This window comes from Adiantum capillus-veneris, chromosome 18 (genome assembly GCF_014529385.1).
Source record: "Adiantum capillus-veneris isolate H3 chromosome 18, ASM1452938v2, whole genome shotgun sequence".
In the NCBI taxonomy this organism is placed as follows: Eukaryota; Viridiplantae; Streptophyta; class Polypodiopsida; order Polypodiales; family Pteridaceae; genus Adiantum; species Adiantum capillus-veneris.
In genome coordinates this window covers 152088760-152114474 of record NC_140948.1, presented here as the reverse complement: position 1 = coordinate 152114474, position 25715 = coordinate 152088760, and the positions used below count along the sequence as shown (strand labels likewise).

The window sequence follows — 25715 nt, the reverse complement described above, 5'->3', positions numbered from 1 at the left end:
GGAGGTATCCCTTGTCATGGTCCTTTCATAGGTTCTTTTTGCATATTGTTCATCATGTCGTTCATCCTTTTTAGCATATCTTCTATGGCTCAGAGTGGTGCCGTAGCAGCCGATCCCACTTGTGCTGGTTTTGTGGACGTTTTTTTCTCGCTTTGGTTATCCTTAGGGACATCTTCTTTGTTGAAGATCTTGCAATTGTCTCCTAGGTCAATCGCATCAGACACACATGCTTCTAGGGTTGTACGTTTTTTACTATAGAGTATAGCATGAAGTTCTTTATTTAGCAGTCCCTCTAGAAACAAGGATATAAGTCGTTCTTTTGCAGGTATCTCCATCTCTGGGCATCTAGCAATGTATTGTTTCATTCAAGTTGCACAATCCTTAACAGACTCACCATGTTTCTGTTTAAAGCTATAAATTTGAGCTACCATATTATGTTTAATCCCCGTTTAGGAACAAGCAGCTAGAAATCCTTGAGCTAATGTGTTCAAGTCCATGATTGACCTTGGTGGAATGTTTTGGAACCATGTCAATGCTTTTGCTTCTAATTTCATTCCAAACCCCTCAAATTGAGTCTGGAATAGAATATACGTTTTTCTTTTAGCACTTGCTTAAAGCTTGCTAAGTGGTCGTATGGATCCCCTGCTCCACTCCCGGGGGTTCACCTTACATAGAATGTAACCTATCATGTGAGTTCAACAAAAGGGTATTTAAATCCCTTAAACTTACAAAAATAAATTTACATAAGGATATGTTTTTTACAAATCTCAAAAAAAAAAAATTAAAAGAAAAGGGTTCATTATATTTCCTAAAAATTTCACAGAATAGGGAGTTTAGAAAAAGAGCCTGAACGCACGTGATATAGTGGTCTTAAATATAGTGAACCCCCCGGGCTCCACTATATTTTCTGACCCATTTTTGAAAATCATCTAGTCTGACACGTCTTTTTGGTTCAACTCTAGGTCTTCTGGGAGTTGGTCATGTTCCAAGTCCTTCAAACCAGCCTGTTGGAAATAGTGACTCATGTAGCCCTGGACTGGCCTTAGTGTCACCCGGTTTTCTACGTGATGAGGTGGTTTCTGGTTTCTTTACATTACTCTCATATGATCTCTCACGGTGCTCATCCCTTGGAATTGTTTCTGGTCCTTGTCCTAATATTAAATCCTGGATGGAATACCCTTGGTATTTGGTTTGTTCTACCTCCTCAGGAGTCATCATAAGTTCTTGTTATAACAATCCCTAAATAGGTAGGTTGGTAGGTCTAATGATCCCTTATCTTTGATCTTGAATATATAGATGATCTTCATGGTTGTTAATTGTCCTGGTTTGGCATGAGAAGTCCACAAAAGATCTTTTATGTTTCTATCTTCCCAGCAATAGACTCCGATCCTAGGATTATCCGTACTAAGCCATTTCAAAGGCTTCAAATCTACTTGATCGTATCCCTCGAATTCTAAAGTTGGTGGTCCTTCTTTTGTTGACATATCTGGGATTATAGTATTTACTTCTAACCCCCATTTGTCTATCACGTCAGGGTTTTTGACTTGTAAATACTGAGTTCCATTTTGATCCATGTACATTTTTTCTTGTTTGTTTGCCCTAACCTCTTCTTCGAACTCAATACCATGGTCATCAATGTGAATAGCATACTCCTCATTAGGGTCCAAGTAAACTTGGGCTCCATGACGGTTAGTCTTGTAAAAAGATAGTATATGCTTATAGCGCATTGTCGTTCCGGTTTCCGAGTGAGTCGAGTAAGAAGACATTTCGGATGTTGAATCTAAAAAAGTATTTGAGACTTCTTCAAGAATTGTGTGCAAGGAATTGCCTTGATTCACGCTTAGGCTTACTCTCTAGTCGGATTGAGTGGATTCGAGTCTTTTCAAGCTATTTCTAGCCGTAGACCTTGAATTTTGCAAGTTCCAATAACAACTCACACTTGATTCTTTCAGAGAGAGCAATGTTCTGAAATCCACCTCGGTTCCTACTTACCCTACTCCTAGATTCTCATGCAATGGGGTTGTGGAAAGTGTCCACAAACACTCGTTTTCTTGTGTTTTTTATGTTTTTCAGAGTCTTGATCTTAAGACTTGTCTCGTCTACCAATCATTCTCCAAATCCTAATCTAAATCTACAATCCTACAGTCCTAAAGGTACTCAGCAAGTACGATTACTTCCAAGCTACCTCTACATAGAAACACTACAACAAAATAAGGTGTCATCGACGCAGATATCGTCGCTATACGCGTCGCTATCCGCGTCACTGTGAAACCAGTCGCTATTTGCGACGCAAGTATAGACGCGTATAGAGACGCAGATTGCCACGCATATAGCGACGCAGATTGCCACGCACATAGCGACGACCATAACATTAAAAAAATTTCTTGGGCAGAGGGCAGGTAGCCTGGCCTGTGCCCAGTTAAAAGATGGACACAGCCACAGCCAGACTTCCTGCCCTCTGCCCAAGAAAGCGAGCAGCACACCAAAATATCAACCATGCTCCCGCGCGCAAAAATTTCACCAGAGTTCCCTTTTTTTAACATAAACTTTTCAAAAAAAACCATATCATGTATACGCCTCCTACATGCTATCCATGTAAGATATCACATGAGATTTAAGGCCAATGAAAGACAACCGTACCAACTGAAAAGTATAACCATAACTTAAAAGCATAATCATAACGAACCATAACCATAACTTAAAAGCATAACCATAACGAACCATAACCATAACTTAAAATCATAACCATAACTTAAAACCATAACCGGCTATAACCACTTTGATCAAAACCATAATGCAGATAACCATAACCATAAACAAAATTAACAATAACCATAAGCATAACCAGAAAGAGAAACAATAACTGTTTATACAATGACAATGACAATAATCATAACCATAAGGGAAACAATAACTGTCTGAACATAACTGTTTGTACAAAAAAGAGACACAGAAGCGTGTCTGTGTCTCACAAAGCATATATATGAAATCTGGTCCACTAATGACTAGGCGTCGCAACCTGCACATAGGACAACTCACAAAATTAGTATTGATATTACTTCACATATACTGACTTAATTAAATCAACTTACACATATTAACATCTCACCTCAAGCGATCAGCGAGACTGTAAGGCCTCCCAGTCTACAGGCTCTCCTGAAGCTTCAAGATCATTCAGTACTTCATAGATACTTCTGCGCTATCCATCTGACTCCGCCTCGCGTGTCGGAGCTCGATGCATCGCAAGATTCTACGTTATACAAAAATCAAAGTAATAAGAATACATGATTCATCGTATTTTAAAAACGCCATAGTTAAGATTGGATTAGAAACTCACAAACTCATAGCAAAAGGTGTCGAAGCCTCCGCTGCCAAGATGAGATGTCCCCCTAGTCATCTGTCGTACCTGCACGGCCTCACGCTGCTGTCTGAACCGTGTGGCCGTTGTCCACTCATCCTCCCTGATCTGCAGCCACGTCTCGTGTGGAATGCCTGAAGGCTTCGGAGAGCTGGTCCTGAAAGCCTTCCGAGCTGCATCTCGTCGATGTTTCAAGGTGTCCCATGCAACACCCTTGATCCACCGCACCGGAACAACGGAAGAACCCGGAGCAGGCTGGCACTCTCTCAGGATGGTCTCCACTATGTAAGTGACTTTTTCCTTTTCTTGCTGATCCCAAGACGTCAGAATTCTGGTCGAAAACTGCAACTCCACGAGCTGGAAAATCCGCTACAAGTGTCAATTCTCACTCGTCTGCATCATCCCTCATATATCTGTCAGCTTCCTCTACCATACCTTCGTCCATCTCATCTAATGTCACAGTAGTATGGACGTCGTGTGACTGACTTTCCTCCAGGAGATCTTGCCCTTCAAATACTTGTTTATTTCTTGGAGCAACCTGAACCACAAACCACCATTGTCTCTCTCGAGGGTCCGGTACAAAGACCACTTGCTCACAATGTTCGGGGAGAGCAAATGTGTCGCTCGCATATGTCCAAATCTTTGTAGGATCTATTTGCACAAGTTTGTTTACATCTCTGCGTACTGTTGCATTGCAACCAGAAGTAATCACCTTGAACCACTTCACATCCAACAAAAACATCTCAAACCGCCTGAAGCTTACTTTCAGGATATCTGACACCAGACCACAGTAATCCAGGTTGCTAGTGCTCTCATTCGTGTCTCTAGCACTGGCTCTGCTCTTTTGCATGAAACTAACCATTACCCCACTGTCAAACGTGTTCCTTCTGCTATCAATTTGTTGTGTTCTGAAATGCTTTCCATGCGACCACAGTGCCATGTATGTATGATACTTCCAGTCACATCCAATAGCCAGCTCTTCCTCTTCTAGAGATATGGGTCTCCGATCTGTCGAGCTGCTCTCACTGTCTTGTCCAACCATGCCATTGTAGGGAATTCAGGTAGAGGAGCGAGATAGTCTGGCAAGGGTAAGCCTCTAGTCGTTCGACTTTGCCTGAAATCATGTCGCTCTAGATCGCATCTCTCTTTCTCTTCTTCTTACCTTTCAAGCCATTTTTTCATCGACGCTGAATTTAGTATACAGAACTTCATGTTCTTTTCTCGCATGGCCAGGTTCATTTTCTTCGGCACCCCTTGCCCTTGCGGCTCCTCTCCCACCAGTCTTGCATCCTCCTCATCGCTCCACAATCGAGGCATTTCTAGGTCAGAAACGGATAGAAATTCGGTCGTCAATACAAGAGACTCTTGCACCGGCCATCCTTCTGCCATTCTCCCCTCTGGACGCGCTTTTTAGTGAAAAAAACCCTTAAGTGTTTTCATGAACCGCTCTAGAAAGAACATCCAACGGCTGTGGACTGTACCGGCCACTGCAACCTCATCTACTACATGGACGAGCAAGTGCATTTGGATAGTTAGGCAGCTCGTGGGTAGATACTTCTCAATCATGCAAACTACCTCCGGAGTTAGCCCTTGCAACTACAATAGATTCCTCTCGTATCTCCTTGGAAGAGATCCACCGCACTAGCTCTGAAATCTTGTATATGCAGGTCCGCACTTCCTCCGTTAAACACCCCTTGATCGCAATTGGAAGAATGAATTGCAAGAACTTATGCCAGTCGTGTGATTTCAACCCTGACAGTTGATCGTCACGGGTGAATGCTGTCTACATCGCATATATCCTGTTGGCGTCTTGAACTCTGAAATCACCCTTTTCACTTGTCGCTCTTCGTTTTTTAGCAATACCCATGGTGCTCTTGGAAGTTTTGTCTGACCAGCTACATTGGTGAAAGGCCACAGCTCTGGCATCTTTCCAACCGACTACAAATCATCTCGTGAAGCTCGATTGTCTTTCATTCCCATGATTGTCTTCCAGAGGAGCTCTCCCACATTCTTGAATATATGCATTGGATCCAGCAAATGGTTAATTAGTAGATCACCCCAGTACGGCAACATATGGAGAATGGACAAACGTTTCATTCCTGGAACAGGTTGCCCCTCATGTTGCTCCCATTGGCGATGCCACTCTTGTACATGCATAGGACGACATTCGACGCGACCAAGCTGGCCTTCGCGCAAGTGATGGCCATCTGGAAGATAACAGTGGTGGCCTTGATAAATTGTCTTTCGAAGAGAGGTAGAATAGCGCACATCCAAAGACTGCCCGCAAATTGGACATGCATTGTATCCCGAAGTTGTTAGTCTTGCATATATCAAAGCATGAATCAGGCCAAGGCAAAGGGCTTGCGAATAGCAAGAATTTTGCAAATCAATAACCATTACCAGAAGCTTCTCCGTATCCTAGCCAATCATGCATAGTCCACATAAGAAGTCCATGGATCCTTGCATGCTATTGTCCTACATGTTCAACCGCATCTACTATGTCGATCCCATGCCATAACTCCTGGAGCTCATTAACTAGTGGAGCTAGATAAATATCCATGTTTTTTGCCTTGAACTTACGAGGTACAATCAAGCTTAAAATCAAATGACCCTTCTTGATAGCAATCCACGGCGAGAGGTTGTAATTGATAAGGCACATAGGCCAAGTGCTCCATGAAGAGCTTCTCAATCCAAATGGATTGACTCCATCCATTGCCATGCCCAAACGCAAATTGCGTGGTTCACTCTTAAAATGTGGCCAGGTATCTTCAATGTGCCTCCAAGCCTTCGAATCAGTGGGCACCCTAAATGTTGCGTCAGTGGATCTATTCGTAGAATGCCACCGCATCAACTTTGCAATGGAACCACAGCGAAACATGTTTTTTATCCTAGGAATAATAGGAAAATGCCGCAACACTTTAGCTGGCACTGTCTCGCCAACTGCATCTTGTTTGTAGCGCATTGCTCCGCACCTAGGACACGACAGACAATCTGCGAATTCATTGAGAAAAACAATGCAATCATTTGGACATGCATGAATCTTGTTGTAATCCAAGCCAAGAGAGGTCAGAAGTTGCTTTGCGTCTGGCCTGGAGGGGGGCATTTCATTGCCAGCCGGGAGAAGTTGCGCCCGCAATAACCTGTTTAAGCCACATTAAATTAAAAAGCTCTCCGAGCACATCACCGTTGCAATCGAAAAATCTCTTTTGTAAATTATGTACCTAAACAAAGCAGTGACGCTTGCATCTGACCACTCGTACACTGACTGAAGATTCAAAAACGCCAGACAAGTACGAAGCACAAATATTTTGGCGCCTTCATAGATTGGTTGACATGCCAACTTCCTCAACATGTCTTCAGGAGATAGGCGCACGGCTTCTAGTGCTGCTTTGTTCGCGTTCTCCTTGCTTGTCTGGAAGAAGGCATCCAACATCTCCTCCATGCCATCGTCTTCTGTCTGTAATCCCTTTTCTGCTTCCATCCGTGGCTCTATATTGGTCGGACCTTCACGCATAATCTTTTTTCTCTCTCTCTCAGATGTAGGTGCTATGTGGCGGAAATCAATGCCCGTTCCGTAGGAGTCGTATCGCAGATTCTGTACGGTTTCTCTAGCAAACTCTCCGTACTTGTGCACATGCTCATTACATATCCTATGCTTGCGCAGGATTTGATACTTGCATAGCGTGCACGAGCATGCAATCTTTTCCTCCATGTTAGTTGATGACATTGCCATCTACAATGATTATGAATGTTGTTTTAATATATATATATATAATATATTATATATACTCCTCACAATGTAAACTACCTCGCATTCTCTAGTCTTGCCCAATCTCCGTACACCTCGGTACAGAGGTGTACGGAGATCAGGACCACCGGGTCAGAATTCTTGTCTTTATTGGTCAAATCCTATATGGGTAGACACATATGTGCACTCCCAGGTGTACATGGAAATGCATGTAGCAGGAAAAACCCCTTTGCCTCTTTTAGTTCCATAGTTTCTTCTCTGTCTACGTACTCTATCTCTCGTTCTTTCTCTCTCGATATCGCTCTCGTTATCTCTCTTTCTCTCTCTCTCTCGATCTCGCTCTCGCTATCTCTCTTTCTCTCTCTCTCTCTCTCTCTCTCTCTCTCTCTCTCTCCTCTCTCTCTCTCTCTCTCTCTCTCTCTCGATCTCGCTCTCGCTATCTCTCTTTCTCTCTCTATTTCCCTGTTTTCCTATCTCTCTCTATTTCTCTATTTTCTTATTTCTCTGCCATAACTCCTGGAGCTCCACTTCCCTCTCTCTCTCTCTCTCTCTCTCTCTCTCTCTCTATATATATAATATATATATATATATATATATAAACTCTCTTTCTCTATCTCTCTATTTCCTATCTCTCTCTCTCTCTTTCTTCTCTCTCTCTCTCTCCTCTCTCTCTCTCTCTCTCTCTCTCTCTCTCTACTTCCCTATCTCTCTAATGATCGAACGAGCGATTGATCTAGGGAGATCTAGATGCCCACGACTGCGGAGGACTACACAACATCGACAGAGGCTGCATCAGAGGATCTAGCTAGGTCACTTTGGCTCGACATGCACAACGCTCGGTCAGAGTACTGACCATGGAGGAGATCTACCTATCCCAACTAGCTCATTTAGCCGTTTAGTCCACACCCAACAGTTTAGGATTCCATAATATTTTATTTTGTCATCTTCTTTCTCTGACTTTGTATCAGATCCATCACATTGTAACTTTCTTGTCTCATGTCTCATAGGTCACTTTGGCCTTTCGAAGACGTTAATATAACATTTCATTTCATTTCTCTTTAATTTTTTTTCTTTAATTTTAATTTCCTAAGCATACATTAATTCTCTCTCTCTCTCTCTCTCTCTCTCTCTCTCTCTCTCTCTCTCTCTCTCTCTTTGATTACCTACATACACACACCGCTCTCTCTCTCTTTGATTACCTACATACACACACACACACACACCGCTCTCTCTCTCTATTTTCTACACACACACATACACACACCCTCTCTCTCTCTCTTTCCTCTACACACACACACCTCTCTCTCTCTCTCTCTCTCTCTCTCTCTCTCTCTCTCTCTCTCTTTTCTACACACACACGATGTAGAGGTAGAGAGAGAGAGAGGGGGTTGGGGAGGGTGGAGATGGACATAATACATGCGCAGTAGGTTTCGGCTAGGACCGGAGCAGGCGAAAATGGCCCCTGCATGCGGGTTTTGCTTTTTTCCCCCAAATTTTTTTGCGTTGTTATATGCGTCGCTATACGTGTGGCAAATAAAAGCCTTTCCATGTGTCGACGCACACTGCGACGTGTATAGCGACGCGTATAGCGACGCCCGCTAATGTCGTCGATATACGCGTGGAAAAGCATGGCGGTCGATATATACGCGTCGATATCTTCATTTAGTGTTGTAGTGCAAAAGACAATAATCTTAACACTAGGTTGGTAACCTAACAGGACATAAAAGTGTCCTTTTAGGGTTTTGAAAAAAACCTCCAAAACCATAGTAGATCCACTCATTTTGTAAAATCCTTTCATGAGGTTATAGTTCAAGGCCTACTAAACATGAAAAAAATAAGAAACTTGTAAAATTTCTCATCTTTTGGTCACACCAAGCCTCCAAAGTTGATGGACCAGTGAATTTTCATCAAAACAGTCATTTCTTACGTTTTGTTGCATAAAAATAAGATTAGGGAATTTTGTAGGACTTGAAATAAATTCCCTAGTTAACTTCAATGGGTTGGTGATGAGAACATATGATTGCTTCTCACTCACTATTTTTTGTTTTTCCAAAATAAATAGGTACAAAAAAGTTGAATTTTTACCATTCTGCAAACCTATTATCAAAGTTTCTATAGCCACGTTCAATACAAATAATATATGCATGTTTTCTTAGTTCCCTATTGTCCTTATGTTCATAAGGAGCCATGGAGCATGTCAAAAGAATAATACATCTCTTACCAAGGGGAATCTTGGGGACAAAGATGAAGTGTTAAATACAGCAAACATGAAAAAACTGGGTTGAACATTATGAGTTGTAGAATCCCATAGAAACTATTCAATATCTAGCCAAATTTGATCCTTATGACTAGATATGGTTACTACCTACAAAATGCATGTAGTTGTCACAAGAAACTAACAATATTGAAAAAGCTCTACTTGATATACTAGAATGTTTCGTTTTCTTCCATAATTGAAAAAATCAACCATCGTCGTGTACTATGCAAAATAGGGTATTAGGTGCCCAAAACTCAAGGAATGTTAGCTTTATGTTACAATATGCGACATAGAAAATCAAAAATGAATTTGGATATCATGAAATCCACCAAAAAAATCATAGAAGAGCTAAAATTGACTAAAAAACAGGATGTGACAATTTTTGTAATTTGGTCATAACTTACAACTTTAATATTTATTTCTCCCTAGAAGCATCAGGACATGTTGAGGACTACTAAAGATAGTTCTCTAGCATTATAGACCTCACAAACATGAATTCTAGAGTGGTATAGTTGCAAAAAGTTGAAAAAAGCCAAAAACAGGACCCGTTTTTTCACACGTTTTAGGTTGTGAGATGTTGTGCAAGGACAATGTTAAAGATGGAATTGATATTTCAAAAAAATGTCGAGTTTTTTTCAGATCATGAGACAACTTTTTAGATAGATAGCACCTCAAAATCCATTTTGAAACTCTTGACATAATTCAAGGAAAATGGTCACTTCACAGGACATAAAAGTGTCCCATTACCAACCTAGTGTTAAGATATACGGTTTCTAAAAGAAAGTTTTGAACTCTAGGCGAACCTAGAGGAAGTTACAGGACAACTACACAAGACGCTAATATTTTTCCCTGGTTTAGGTCTCTTCGATCCTTAGCAACGGTGCCAAATGTGGAACGTATGTCTAACCTCACCATCCTATCTTACTACAGTATTAGCGAGAACCACGATTAATTTGTCAAACCATGGGACAAAGCTCACTCGACTAGTGAATAGAGGCTAAAAGAGGTTATCAATCTCTCGAAAAACAACTAACAACTCGCATCTAACTCAAGCTACAATCAAGTGACTAAAATCATCAAAAGCCAATCGCTCATCAGCAAGTAATTTACATCCGTTACAGCATCAAATGACATCCAAACGTAATGAAACTTCTAGGACAAGTTTATAAGACCTAAGAACACATGCATATGGCCTCAAAACCCACTTTAGGTCAAGTTCCAAAATCGTGATTATTAACAGCAATGGATTTTTGACCTAGTCGTTTTTGATCCATAATGCATCTAAATACTTAGCAATGATGCCCCAATACCCCGCCTATGCTTAGTTTTATATTTAAAAGTGTAAATTCCTAGTTATGATAAAATTAGGCCGTGGGTCAACGACGCTAAAAGCTACGAAATACTGTGAATGGCTTACGTCAATGTGTAGAGCTCTTACCTACGGTTGCAATGCAACAAACACATTCGCAATGTGACAACCGGAGAGGGAGTAGGAAGTGCGACAAGGAGAGAAGTGAGCGTCGTTAGCTCACGCTGTGTATTTCTTATCCAAAAACTTATAATAAACTTACAAAAATTGGCTTTTATACCTTAGCCAAGGTTTTTGGGTGGTCAAAACTAATAATTGGAGTTCTACCAAAGCTAAGAAATGACTGGCTGATAAAATTTGGAAGCTTGTAGCCCCGGCTCATTAATTACAAAGTTTATCCGAGAAAATAGGAGTTACAATATTCCCGATTTATCAAAATGATAATTGTTTTACAAGGAGAACTCCGAAAAATGATGTCCGTGTTAGCTTGCTGCTAACAATCTTCAATTTTCTTCCACTCATCCAAATATCTTTGAGCTTCTACAACACAAAGTCCAACATGCAAATCAAAACTTTCATCTACTTTCCTATCTATATCATGGGCACAATGAACCCAATCATATGCAACACCAAGATGTTGCACTTCACTATGCACCCCCTCTGAATAAGCATCAACAAATTTGGGATCAGTGTGCCACATTGGTATCTCTGCATCATAATATCTTGTTGAAGAAGGACTCTGCACCCCATCTAAATCATCACTTTGTATATCCTCAAGCATATACTCTTGCTCATCCAAGGCCTTAAAATCATGTGTATCCAAACCCTGTCAATTTGATATACCCAAGTCCTATAGATGCTCATGTACATCCACACCCTGTGAATTTTCACTTATGAATAGACCTTGTAAATTTGTATGCATTTCTTAACCCCGTAAGTCTTTAGCTTCAACCTTTACCAAGGAATCTACAATTCAAAGATTTGCATAGACAGCTTGCATAGCTTCGTCATCATCTTTATCTTGTAATAGCCTATTATCATTAGGAAGAGAATGGGATCTAGGACGTCCTCTTTATTTGGCAGTTTAAGGAAGTCAAACCTTTTGTATTAAGAAAGTAATCAAAGGACAACTTTTGAATTCAAACAAGCAAAATGGCTAGTTTATTTGAATTCAAAGTTTCCCCCCAAAATGGAATTTAAAATCTAGCCATTAAAACCATATCATGTAGTATATCTATGGAAAGAGCTCGACGTGTAGATTGTAAATCTATGATCTCCGCTCAAATCAAAGATCATATGTAGGAGTTATGGAAGGCCAAAAATCATAAAATTATCCACCTTCTTTTTTTGGGGGAAAGTGCATCCTTTGACCACTTTTACACATGTCTTACACACCCAACATTCTTACACACATGGCGTGTACCTATTCGTCAAAATGTTAATTACCTCCATAAGCTCATGGCATATAAGAGGCCCTCCTACACCCCATCCTCTTCCTCATGCCTCAAGCAAGCATTCATCAATAGCAGTTTCAAACTTAGCTTGGATTTACGTGCAAACCTCTGCATAGGTAGGCACATTAATACAATCCTCATCATCTTCATACATGCTTGGACCCCATCTTTCTCTGATGATAACAACTCTAAACTTGCTCGAGCTACATAGATTTTAGTGTTGAAAATGAAATCTAGGATACAAACCTGCCAAATTTAGAATGTTATTCTCTTTGGCACCCCATGCAGCTCCAGCTCCATTTCATAGCAATCCAATTATCCTAATGGATCCAAACCATAAAAAATCCTCTATTGATCAAAAACTGAGCTTTTGGTAGTTTCAAGGGCTCATTGCTGCAATATCTCTCGTCTCTAGTCATCTAGCGCTTCAGATTCCCTATTTTCCATTGCTAACTCTAATACTTGAATTTTTTATGTGTTCATTTGCTTTTCAAATCCACCTAGTTCACCTTTTGGAGATTGTTGATCAGGTGGAATTCATTATGGTTTATGGGTTAATTCATGTTTATACTCTACTGTTGGGAACTTCTTATGTTTTCCCTATGATCCTAGAGGAGAGCATATTCTAATAAGGCCGCATGTTGCAAAATTTTTCAAATCATGCTCACAGTGGGGGGGCCAATTGCTAGTGTTTGGCATGGGCTACAAAATGTGTTTTACACTCGAGGGTGCACTATGTAATCATGTTAGTGTCTAACGTGAGTTCCAAAGGAGGGTTTAAAAACAAAAATTTTAGGCGATTTAACAAAGATACATCAAAATAAGGGTTTTTGTATTCAATTTGGAAAAAAATCCTAAAATAAGGGGTCATTTTATTCATTCAAACATGTTAAAAGATGGTTTTTTTTTTTAAATACCCCATGAAGGCATGTTATATAAGGGGGTACTGAATGGTGAACCCCTCGAGGTTTTACAATGCTCAGATCGGGCATTAGATGCTCAACCTATGGTCAATTCAGTTTTACCCACAATTTCTGACATCTATGAGCAGGGAAAATCAGTGTGCATGTAGTTAAAGTTGAGATCGGCGTGCTTTAGTCAAAATCTTTGGTGATTTGCATTGCTTTGGGGAGAAAGCTATTCTCGGTACTATATTGGTGGTTATGACTTTTAAATGTGGTACCTTCACTAATGCAAGCATTTATGCTGACTGGGAAAATTGGAAATTCTTTAATTGATGAAGGAGGTTGTTGGAGCAACATGTTGTGCTTAGCACTGTTGTGGATGTTATGTTTGTCAAGTGTGGTGTACTTGTTGGAGAGTACCAAGTCCTTGATCATGTTGTTGTCCAAAATGTTGTCTCGTAGAGAGCATTGGTTGCGGAGAATAACACTTGGTCATCAAAAAGTACACATAAATCGCAAAAAATACACCTCACCTTGAACTTGGCCATAAGTTTTCAAAAAACTAAAAAAACATCAATTTTGGGAGCAACATAAAAAAATAACAGTGAACGTTGTCAAAAAGACTTCAAATTTTTTAACTAAAGTCAATATAGAATGTTTTGTAAGACAAAAAAGTGCAAATATTGCTTTAAAAATTACGCAATATTCCACTGAAAAATCAATTACATCCTCGAAAGCTTACAATTGAAGACTCAAGAATTTCAATTACAATCCTTCAAATTTTTCCATCAAAATTTTTATGGTTTGTTGACAAAGATGACCAAACTTCTTCAAAGTGAGTCCAAGAATTTTCATATCCTCCAAGCTTAATTTATTGATACGTCATTCGCTATTTTTTGTTTTCTTCTTCTTAGTCACCTTGAGTAGTACTTACTTGAATTTGCATCTTCTCAAACCGTTTTGTATCAATGGACATCAATTGAATACAAATTTGCAATACACTTGTATCGTAGAATACACGAGTATGAAGATTTTTGTTCATTTGTTGTGTATAAGTATTTTAGAATTCAAGTTTTTTTAATCATAGAAGACAAGAGTACTTCAATCTTGTATTCCGGAATACAAGTTTTACCACTTCTCTACTTTAGAACACAAGATTGTAACAATTTTTTATTTTAGAATACAAAATTACAACACGTGTATTCTAGTTTGTAACCCATGTGTATTCTGGAATACAAGTTTGTAGCACAAGTGTATTCTTAAATACAAGTTTGAAGTACAAGTGTATTCTGCAATACAAGTTTACAGCATAGGTGTATTCTAGAATACAACTTTGTTGCAATCTTGTATTCCAAAACACAACGAGAAAGCTTTTATCTCTCCAGAGGTCGTATCTACGTATATATCTCCATTGCCATCTCCATCTTCATGTTCTCCATCTCCTTGTTCTCTGTAGACTATGTGAGTTTGCTTTATCTTCATGTGTGTACTTTGCATGGTTGTGTGCAAATCGTTTTGCGTTTTCGTGCGCGCGTGAAGTTTGAAGGAAATTTTTGGGTCCAGAATTTGGACAAACATATTCAGCATTCCAAGAAATTCTCCAGCAGGTGTCCTGCAGTTCTACCCCTCTTTTGGAACTATTAATGTCCTCAAAATTTTGTTTTGAGCATCACAGCACAAGATAGTTTTCAGCCATACAAAAATCTTTCTGTGTGTATCTTACAGAAAACATGTATTGGTATGGAGGTTAGAATTACACATGGATAATGGATTGTAGATACAAAGAGAGGTATGTTTTGGCAATCTTGTGCAAAGAAAGTTTCCATTGGTTGTTTGATACATTGGTTGTGTAGATCTTTATACACATGGTGCGGATTTATTACTATATGCATAAGGACAAGAAAGCAAGTGTGATTCTTCTATTCTTGATGTACTTTTCAATGAGTATAGGTTGGATGGTATAAACTAGTCTCTTTGGTCTTCATTGGTCAAACAAGTACTTGCTGTAAGAAATTTGTGAGATTATGTGGTTGGCTTGGAGATTGAACCGTTGCATGTTTCTCTAGCCACTCCGTAAAGAGACAGTGTGAGTACTATTGTAGCACCTATTGTTGTTGAGACACTAGAGCAAGGGAGATGGAACTAGCATACTACACTTGCTTTTGGTATCATTTTGGTAGCATATAAAAGATTTATTGTGCCATAACTAAAGACATACTTTGATATTGTTTGTTTAAATACACATAAATTCTTAATTTTCTACTTAAGAGAGCCTTGAAATATGAGGGATTTTTTAATCTTCTTTGTTTGATTTTTTTGCAAATTTTATATCCTTCTTGTTGTTTTTAAGTATATATTTTGGATTTTTCATGCTTGATAGTAGCAAGAATTTATGGTTCTTTTGTCGATGTTTGCAGCTTCTTCTTTGTAAAGCCTTCTCCTTCTGGTGATGCTCATGTTTTTAAGAAGCAAAGAAAAGGTCAACAATCTAATCTCGCTAATCAATCTTCATCTTCTCTAATTGGTTTAGGTCGTACAAGTTCACTCATTCCCTCACGTAGTAAACTTGCTCCCATCACTCCTCACTAATTTCAAGCACTTAGGAGACATGTGTCAATAGCTGGAGTAGATTCTAGAAGACAAGTTCTTCCACCTCCTTTCACTTTTGAAAGTGGTGCTCCTCAATGACATTTTTTAGTTGCTCATCAATTTCTAGAACAAGCTCAAGGTATTGACGAGACTTTACCGATGTTGCCTTTACAGAGAGTCATTGTTCCCCCTACAGGTATGCTTGCTACCTCTCATAAACAAAAGAAAAAGCATCAACTCATAATGTTCAAATCCTTTGGGAGCATGCACAACACAAGAAGCGTGAAGGTCATGCTTGGTCAATTTGAGTAGGTGGTTTCGGGCACAATCAAGAAATTATTGAACCTTTTATTTCTTTATGACGTTGATGATAAAGGTCCCAACAATGAGGAAATTGTTTTCAAAGTGGTAGGCTATCTTGTTGATGTCATAGAAAATACCTCGCACGATATCTTATATTGTCTTCTAGAAGGGAAAGAAAAAAATTTGTGGATGACAAAGAGAAGAAATATGCTTTCAAACAAATTGTGAATGATAAAAAGAAGAAATATGCTTTCAAACTTGCTTCATAATTTTAGTTTTTAGTTTTTTTTATGATGCTTTGTTGCAAAAGTAGAGATAATCTTGTTACTTTACTTTTTATAAAATTAGATATAAAATTTGGGGTTTGTAAATTATAAGCATGTGTTTTATTTGCATTTTTCATCACAATAGTGAAATCGCAAAGTTTATGTTATATTAATTGGTCAAAAATTGATGTGATTATGGGAATGTAATTTTTTTGAGTTAAACATGTGATTGTAAATTCATCAATTCTCCATTGTTTTCAAGATCCTTCATTGTTAAATGAAGCATGACATAGAAATTTTAAGATTTTTTAGCCATACATTTTTTTGAACAAAACTTCCGAGCTTACATGCTCATTTTTTGAGTTTTTTAGGCTATGTTTGGGTTTTTACTGCACCTCATGCCTTTTGTAATTTTTCATGATCGAGTGTTGAATGCCCAACATGGTTGTGGCAAACAAGCGTTGTCTTGTTAACCGAATGCGGAGTGAAGGGCTTTCGCAAAATGCTATTGCCCATGCAAGTGGCTTCTCAATGGCTTGGAGGGGTGCCATTTAAGGCCCTGCAGATTCAATGGCCACCCCATTGAGCCAAAGTAAGGACGCACAAAGGGCAAAATAGATGTCTATCAAAGTTTTTTTTTAAAGAGATGTGAATGGGAAAAGGAAGAAGAGGAGGGCGATGGAGTCAGCAAAAAACGAGCTTCACTGAGGGGGATTGGGAAGCTCTCACAGGGCAACACAGTGCTTGGTTGACTTCATCGTTTGAAGAAAGGCAGGACTGGGATGCAAGGGTGCCTCATTTGATACCAACGATGACAAATTTGGGGCAAGCCCATGTCGAGCTGCCACGCCAGCAAGGGGAGTTTTTTACACTCCCTAGCAACGATGGCGTCATCGTTGCTTTAGCAAGGGATGCTAATATTTAGAAAAAAGGCTTTTTGGGCAAGAATTAGGGTAGATGCATAAGAACCTAGGGTGGGAAGGAGGGGAAGGAGGGGAGAAGAAGGTGGAGGAAGAAGACCATCGAGTCTGGGGTCACCTTGCTATTGACCTCAACAGAGGAGAAGGAAGGCTAGCTCTTGAGAGCTTTGGAGAGGGTGTGTGAAGCGTGGAAAAGTAAGAGGAGAAGGGCAAGAAATGACAAGAAGCAAGAGGAGAAAGTACAAAGGATCTTATTAGGGTCTCAAGATCTCTCTTTCTCTCTCCCTTTTTCCAAGCCAAGATCTCTCCTTAGTTTCTCGTCACTTCAAATCTCTATCCCTCTCTTGCTCTTATATCTCAAGAAAGGTGAAGCTATGGTGATAAGAATTGACAAACAACATCAATAGCTCAAACAAGTGGATGTCTAGCGGGGGTTCGGCTATTTCGGAAGGATATTTGAAGTAGATAAGCTCTTGGAGGCGGCCATAGCCATGGAAGTCAAGCATTACAAAGGATATGCGTTCTGCAAGTTGAAGAGCGATAAAAATAGATCGAGTAGAGACACAAGGGAAAGTTTTGGGAACTAAGGAGCAGGGAACTGTGTAGGGTGGGGTTTGACAGGCGATTACAAATTGCTTCCATCGGTTGGGGATTTTTTATTAGCACTTTGCAAATCAACAGGAATACTGAAGATGGCATATGCAACCGATTTGTAATAGGGATTTCAAATATCAAAGAATTGGAAGCATATTCTAATTTCTATCATTAGTTAAGTGTCCATATCTTGTTTGAATTTAATTGGTATTTGTGTTTTGAGTCATAATTTTCTTCCAGGATTTCTCTGTAATCATCTCTATATCTTCTTACTAACACCAAATTGGTCCTAACTACACTTGTTTCTCTTGGTTTACGCTTCGACTGCCTAAACGTTTACAGCTAAAAGCCCGACGCTTTCTTGGTCGACCTTGGAGAACCATGCACTCTGACAATGCTCCTCTATGAGGGAACCAAAAGATGGTGGACCGGGGGGGGGAATAGGGAACACCCAACACACACATAATCGCCTATCTATAGCCCATGGTATTCATAGCACCCATATTCTCTAAGAAAACACCTTTGAACAACTCATTCACATTGGCAAACACAACCCAACATGCCAACGCACAAACACACATGCATTCATAACATCTGCACAATTTCTATTGCACAAACCACCAATGCACACAAAAAACCTCTCTCTCTCTCTCTCTCTCTCTCTCTCTCTCTCTCTCTCTCTCTCTCTCTCTCTCTCTCTCTCTCTCTCTCTCTCTCTCCTCTCTCTCTCTCTCTCTCTCTCTCTCTCTCTCTCTCTCTCTCTCTCTCTCTCTCCTTGCACCACAAAAATGGATCGTGGAAACACACATCCATCTGCACCGACACACACACAAAGAAACACAACAAAAAAGACAAGGGGACGGGGGGTAGACAATTTTTTGGGAAATCCTTCACTTCATTCAACACAAGGAACACTACCCACACACTTGACGGCGCATCCTATTGATCATCGGGAAAAAAAGACCCAAAAAAAGGGCACAAAAAGTGGTTTTATAGAGTCCCTTCGGCAATTTTTAGCAAGTCAGGGAGAGTCGGACAAGTGTCGGCCTCTCACTTTAAAAAAAAAATTCATACAAACTACCTCTCTGCAGACTTGGTCTCTCTCTCTTTCCTTTCTCACTTTTCCTTTGCACCACCGCATGAAGCCCCCCCCTCCCCCTCCCCCCCCCCAAGGCAATCCTCGTCAACTGTCGAGCCATGCCGTCGCCACCAAAATCTCCACCAGGTCCGCCCCACATTGCCACCAGTTGCCGCAAGTAGCACCTATGGAGCTCCCAACATAGCCACCATGCCAAGGAGATTCCTTCTCTACTTCATGCACCTAAATGAGGTCCGAAATCAAGCTATATACCCCAAGAAAATGATCAAGTACCTCGCATATGTGGGACCTTCTTAGTCACCACATGGTAGGCCTGTACATCAAATGGCCCTCCAGGCTCCAAAAAAACCCTTTCTCATCGCATTGGAAAAATTTTACCTTGGGTACCAGCTTGGCCAAGATCCATTTCCTGTTCCGAACTTAATGATTGATCCACAAAGTCCAAATGAAAAATATTTGTGCTGGCTTTGAACGTCTAGTTTGCTGAGTCTTTGAACGAGGCATGAAAAATCACCAAAACATCATCAAGCATTGCACTATTGGAAACTATTGTTGAGTTCAACCATCGGTATCTTGCCGATCCGTACTTTGATTGATGCAGTGTCTACTCCTACTGACTTCATATAGTGTACACCACATTCCGAAAACTGGTCAAGGCCAAAAAACCATCAGATGGAATGTCTAACCTGGGGCCAAAAAACCATCAGGTGGCACGTCTATCGATGTGATCAAGTGGGCACGTCACTAACTAGCTCCCGACAACCTTTCAATTGCTTCAACCCTAATGAAAATCAAAAAGCCTGATCACACCATCTCTAGTAGCACCTCATCTTCAAAACTCTCACTTTTGGCATAGCCAAATCCACAGCCTCAACTTCAAAGAGGAGCAATGAGGGGCTCTTTAGTGGGGGAAGATGGAGACGGGGAATGGGGAACACACCCAGCACTCACACAATTGCCTATTTATAGACCACAATATTCATAGCACCCCTATCCTTTGAGATAACACCTTGAACAACTCATTCACATTGACAAACGCAACTCAACGTGCCAACACACTCACCAAGACTAAACACACATGTAGTCACAACACCCGCACAATTTCTATCGCACATACTACCGATGCACACAAAAAACCTCTCTCTCTCTCTCTCCTCTCTCTCTCTCTCCTCTCTCTCTCTCTCTCTCTCTCTCTCTCTCTCTCTCTCTCTCTCTCTCTCTCCTTGCACCATAAAAATCGTCTGGGAACACACATCCATCTGCACTAGTGACACACACACAAAGAGACGCATCAAAAAAGAGAAGGGGGTGGGGGATAAACAATTTTTTGGGCAATCCTTTATTCAATCAACAAAAAGAACACTAGCCACACACTTGACGGTGCATCCTCTTGATCATCATGCAAAAAAGCCCCAAAAATGGGTACAAAAAGTGGTTTTATAAAGGCCCTTCGGCCATTTTTAGCAAGTAAGGGAGAAGCGAACAAGTGTCCTCTTGATTTCAAAATGTTGCATACAAGCTACCTCTTTGTAGGATTGGTCGACTCTTCTCTCTCACACACTTTTCCTCTGCACCACCCAAAATCTCCGCTAGGACTGCCCCGCATAGCCCCGCCGCAACAAGTAGCGCCTACAAAGCTCCCAACATATCCACCATGCCAAGTAGATTCATTCTCCACTTCATGCACCTAAATGAGGTTCTAAAGCAGGCTATATAACCCAATAAAATGACCAAGTACCTCGCATGTGGGATCTTCTCAGTCGCCACATAGTAGGCCTACATCAAATGGCCCTGAAGGCTCCAAAAAAATCCCTTTTGCATCACATTGGAAAAACTTCACCTTGGGTACCAACTTGGCCAAGCTCCCATTTCCTGTTCACAAACCCAATGATTGAGCCATAAAGGCCAAGTGAAAAACTTGTGCTGGCTTTGAAATGTATAGAATCCTATTGCATCCCAGCTTTGCTAAGTCTTTGAACGATACATGGAAAATCACCAAAAAAATCATCAAGCATTGCACTACTTATAACTATCATCGACTTCAACCATCGGTATCTTGAGAGAGGAGAGCTATATTCATGTAGCACATACATATTTTTCTCGGATAATCTTTAACAACTCTTTGATTTGATAACATCTAGTTGTTTGTTCCTAAAATATCATATTAAGGTCAGCGAGATACAATATTGTGCCTTAGGTGTGGTAGGGCTCAAGGTTAGCCTCACATTGTTGGGTTGTGTATACAATTTGAATTATCATGATACCGTGGCTCTTTTTTATGTTTCGAAGAAAAACGAGAAAGAGAGAGAGAGAGAGAGAGAGAGAGAGAGAGAGAGAGAGAGAGAGAGAGAGGTTCCGACTAGGATTTGGTTTCAGAAACTCTTGGTGTAATCTTTGTGCATGTGTCAACAACCTAAAAATACCACCAACTACCAATCGTCTAGACAGGCACTGAGACTAGACTTTTCCACACGTAGCAACCAATTGGTGAAACTCTCAAACATCCCAGTTTTACATGCATTTGCTTCATGAGCATGATCCTTCTGCTAGATGTAACAAACACTGGTCTATTGATCCGTTTGGTGGAATAATATATTTTCTCGGTCGTGGGTCTCTCGGAGACCATTCAAGTTCAAAGTGCATCTGTGGAGAACCCTAGCTGGTTCATGGCCTACCTCTTCTATGCTCCATCGAAAAGGATATGGTACGAGTAATTGCTTTCGATGTGGTAAACCTTACTGAGACAATGAGGCGCTTGTTTTGGGAGGGTAAAGAAGTTATAGACCGATGGGCTTGGGCTACATACTGGTGGAATGCATCACGAAGTGCACTAAATTCACCTTGACCTTTGGATTATTCTCTACTACAAATAAGTCCAAGGTATTTGGTTTGTATGTCTTCGTCTACGGACTGGTATATATGGTCAATGTGGTATGTGAGAAATGTGGGGATCTTTGACGGTCGGCGCCTGTGCATCGACGAGTAGCCGTGATGTGAGGCATGCAAAGTAGGACCTAGCGGAGAGTTAGATCTCATAGTGGAATGATCTATGTGTGGTGGCCGTGCAAGCTGGGCCGGAGCAAGGATGTTGAATCCTTCCAAGTTCCGGAACCTTTGCGAACAATGATGCAAAGAGGACCTTTAAAATCGAGAGAGGAGAGCTATATTCATGTAGCACATACAAAATAATCTTTGACAAGTCTTTGATTTGATAACATCTAGTTGTTTGTTCCTAAAATATCATATAAGGTGAGTGAGTTACAATATTGTGTCAAAAAGTGTTATAAATGCGAAGGGAAGCTCTGACATTGTGAATATTGAGCTGGAGGAGATTGCTAGCGGCCAGCCGGAGCTGAATATGCAGGAGAAAGGTGTCGTAGGTACTTGATGTGGTGGGGGGAACGCAGCCTCTTTTAGTTTTAGAAGAGCCATGAAGTAAACAACATGACACCGGCACAAGCACAATGGGCAAGGAAGGCATCACATGATGATGATTCCTGATCAACAATTGCCAGGCATTACTATATTCAGATAAGAAAAGCTGTGTATTTTGAGGAATGCAATATGTACTTATATGCCATGCGTTTTTTATCAAAGAGATCTAATTTGAAAGTGTATTAGACCAAACATTTTCACCAATACGCTGACTACTAACACAAAATGCTTGCAAGCTGCACTCGAAGCAGTAATTAATTGACAGAGAGACACATCGGAAAGTCAGATTGAATGTACACGGATTTTATACCAGTTTTGGATCTTTCAATGATCCTGCAGCATCAAAGCCCTACGAGTAGTCCAAAATTATCTGAGACGAGATGTCTTCAGTTGCGCAGTTTAAAGTAGTACGTTTAACAGCCGGTATTCGTAGTACCGCTGCACCAAATGTTAAAAGCTTCAATGTATTGTTTCTCTCACCTTCTGTAGAATGCACCAGTTCAAAAATATCAGCCCTATCTGATTAGCTCCTGCTTCAGTTAATGCTAGCAGATGCAAGAGGAGGTGCTCCATAGGTATAATTTCTGGTGGTGGGTATGTGGCCTGCTGGCCTTTTTTGATGAGCCTCCACGACTCGCCAATGCTGCTGATGGCATGCAGCTGATGGCACTTTGAACTCGTTGTCGCTTTACCCTTGTAAACCTGGGAAACTCATCGTCCACCTCATCGTCGTTTGCAATGCTACTACTGTTTCCCGGCATACATGAGATAGAGATATTCTGCCCCACTGCTACTGCTGGTGTGACGCTGCCGAGAGGCATGGCATTCATGGTGGAAGTTGGAGATCCTACTGCTGGCCGCGCCGCGCATGTATGAATATGGTTTTGTAGTGCTGGAGACTACAGCTGGCTCTTTCTTTACCATGGGTTGCGCAACTTGAGCCGATGCAGGTCGATGCCCAGATGTCCTCCTCGCGGTGTGCACACCTGCATTTCGCATACTAGTGCTCTTCTCAACAATATTGTGGTTTAGGGTACCAGGAATTACAGGTTCTTTCTTCAATGCCTTGGGCTGCACAGCTACGTCAGCTGCTTGAGCTGATACAGAACAGCCAGCAGGAGTGTGAATTTTGCTGCCAGTGTTTGGAGTAGGGCTCTTCTCGACGACATGGCTCAGGGTCTTCTGGCCACAGTTCGAGACGTTGAGGACAACCCAGGGATGATGCAAGACTTGCTGGAGGGTGATGCGATGTTGGGGGTCCTTGCAAAGCATGCCTCTGAGGAGGTCCTGAGCTGAGGCAGCAAGGTCGATGGACCCATCCAGAGAGAGCTTGTTGGAGAGGATGGCAGCATGGATGTCTTTGTCGGAGGCATCGTGAGCAAGGTGCTGGATGAAGGGCATGGTGTCAGTGAGCATGAGGTAGAGGAGGACCCCGAGGCTCCAGATATCTATGCGATGGTCGTAGCGTCCTTGGATGAGCTCCGGCGCACGGAAGGTCGAGGTTCCAACATGGGGTCATCAAGCCTCTGCCAGGGATGCTCCACCCTCGCAGCATGCCCAAAGTCTGCCAGCAACACCTCATGTAGCTCTAATGAATATAGTCCTGGTGCACCTGCAGCAGCTAGTTTAGTACTAATTATAGAATTACTCTGCAAACTAGAATTCATGTATTCTTGTGCACTTATACTCTGCATTTGCATTTTGGTGGCCTCATACCTGCGAAAAAGCACATTCCCAGGCTTAATGTCACGGTGGACGACGCCCCGAGCATGGCACGAGATGAGGGCTCGGGCCAGGCTCGCCACAACGTGGGCAGCCTCCCTTTCATGGAGGATCGGGCATGCATCGAGTCTATCGAGGAGGTCACCCGCGTCGCAGAAGGGGGTAAATAAATGGACGCACCCGTCATCGCCCTCGACCTTTGTGATGAGGGGCAGGATGCCAGGCAAGCCACGAAGGTGGTGAAGAAGCTCTGCCTCCCGCAGCAAGTTTGCGTTCTCAACGGCTTCCTTGGGCCTCATCTTTATAAGCTTCCTCTTTTCAGACTTCTTCGGCAAAGTCGATGATGATGACGACGATGCGAGGAGGACCTTGTGCTGACGCTCACGATGGGAGGCCAACACCTTGCAAGCGAAGCGATTGCCAGACGCAGGGTCGCGGCAGAGTAAAACCAAACCCTGCCCTCCCCAACCGAGCTGCTTCACGGTCTCCAGCCCTAAGTCCTGCTTCACCATCTCGCAGCAGGCCCGCCCTTCTGGATCACCAGATGTGCCCATGGCAAGTACGAGCTTGGAACGCATTGTTATACAGGCTAGCTTGGCGTCTGCTAGGCTCTGCTTCCTGCTTCGTCGAATATGGGAGTAGTCCTTTTCTGTTTGTTGAGGAAATGAAGAAATGCCCGAGAATGTGTAGCCGGTAAACATAACGGCTATTAAATTAAAGCACGCGAAAAGCGATGAAAGAGCAAAATACCCCTCGGAAATTCCTAAAATAGCCCTCAAATTTCCAAAATTTCTCAAAGATGGAAAAAATTGTAGCCCACACAAGAAGATTGATTGTCTATCAATACAAGATGCTAAAACTAGAAGTTGAGTTGGTATGTAGGCTTTGGAGATGAATTGCGAGGTAATTTGTTGCAAATTACCTGCTAAGCACTCAAATACGGATTTAAATTGTCAAAAAGGAATAGAGATTAGAAAATCTTGAACAATCCACCCAAAGGGAATTTTTGAAATCTGAGGGGTATTTGAGTGTTGAGTGGGGATCGAGACAACGTATTGCACCTAATTCACAACCTAACCCCACTGTGGACGGAGGCAGAGGCAATCCGCTTGCCTACAAATTCTGCTGCCCTGCTCGTTTTCACACAATGTGGTAGCTATTAGTTGTAAATCAGCCTTTGAAGCTTCGCTCACTTTTCATGCAAGCAAGAAGGCAGACAAACTCCATTGCCTGACGAGGGGGGGAAGGGGGTCGCCAAGGCTTTTTGTGGGTCCGGAGAGGTGTTCTGCTTTTTCATCCAAGATTTTCTTGCCGCTCTAGCTGAACCCCCCTCTTTATTTCTTTGCCGCCGTGCCATCTGAACCCAACCACATTAAAGGTTTCACTTTGTTAGAGCAATAGTGTGCTCATATAAGGGTCGGTCGAACCCCCGTGAGTAGGGCGCACAAGGGGGGGAGATGAGAAAAGGTCACACCTCCATTTGAAAATAACAATGAAGGCAAGGGGTTACTTATATAGCAACCTCAGTGAATTGCCCTACCCAAACTTTGAGAAATAAGTAAAATAAATACCTGAAAGAACAAATAAATAATGGGATCACATTGGCCAGTTCATTTGAGATGCCAAAACCCTAAGTGACCCTCTTTGCAACTCATAGTGCACATCAATAGTGACACCAAGTCGATGAAGGAGCTACCATGGACACCCCAGTATCAGGCCTTGGACTACTAGATACCCTCAGTTTTGCTACCCTTAA

General features: G+C 41.5%; 1 pseudogene; it reads right to left on the bottom strand.

Moving 5' to 3' along the window:
• Positions 1 to 22772: 22772 nt before the first annotated feature.
• Positions 22773 to 24295, bottom strand: LOC147436649 (uncharacterized; annotated as a pseudogene).
• Positions 24296 to 25715: the final 1420 nt, after the last annotated feature.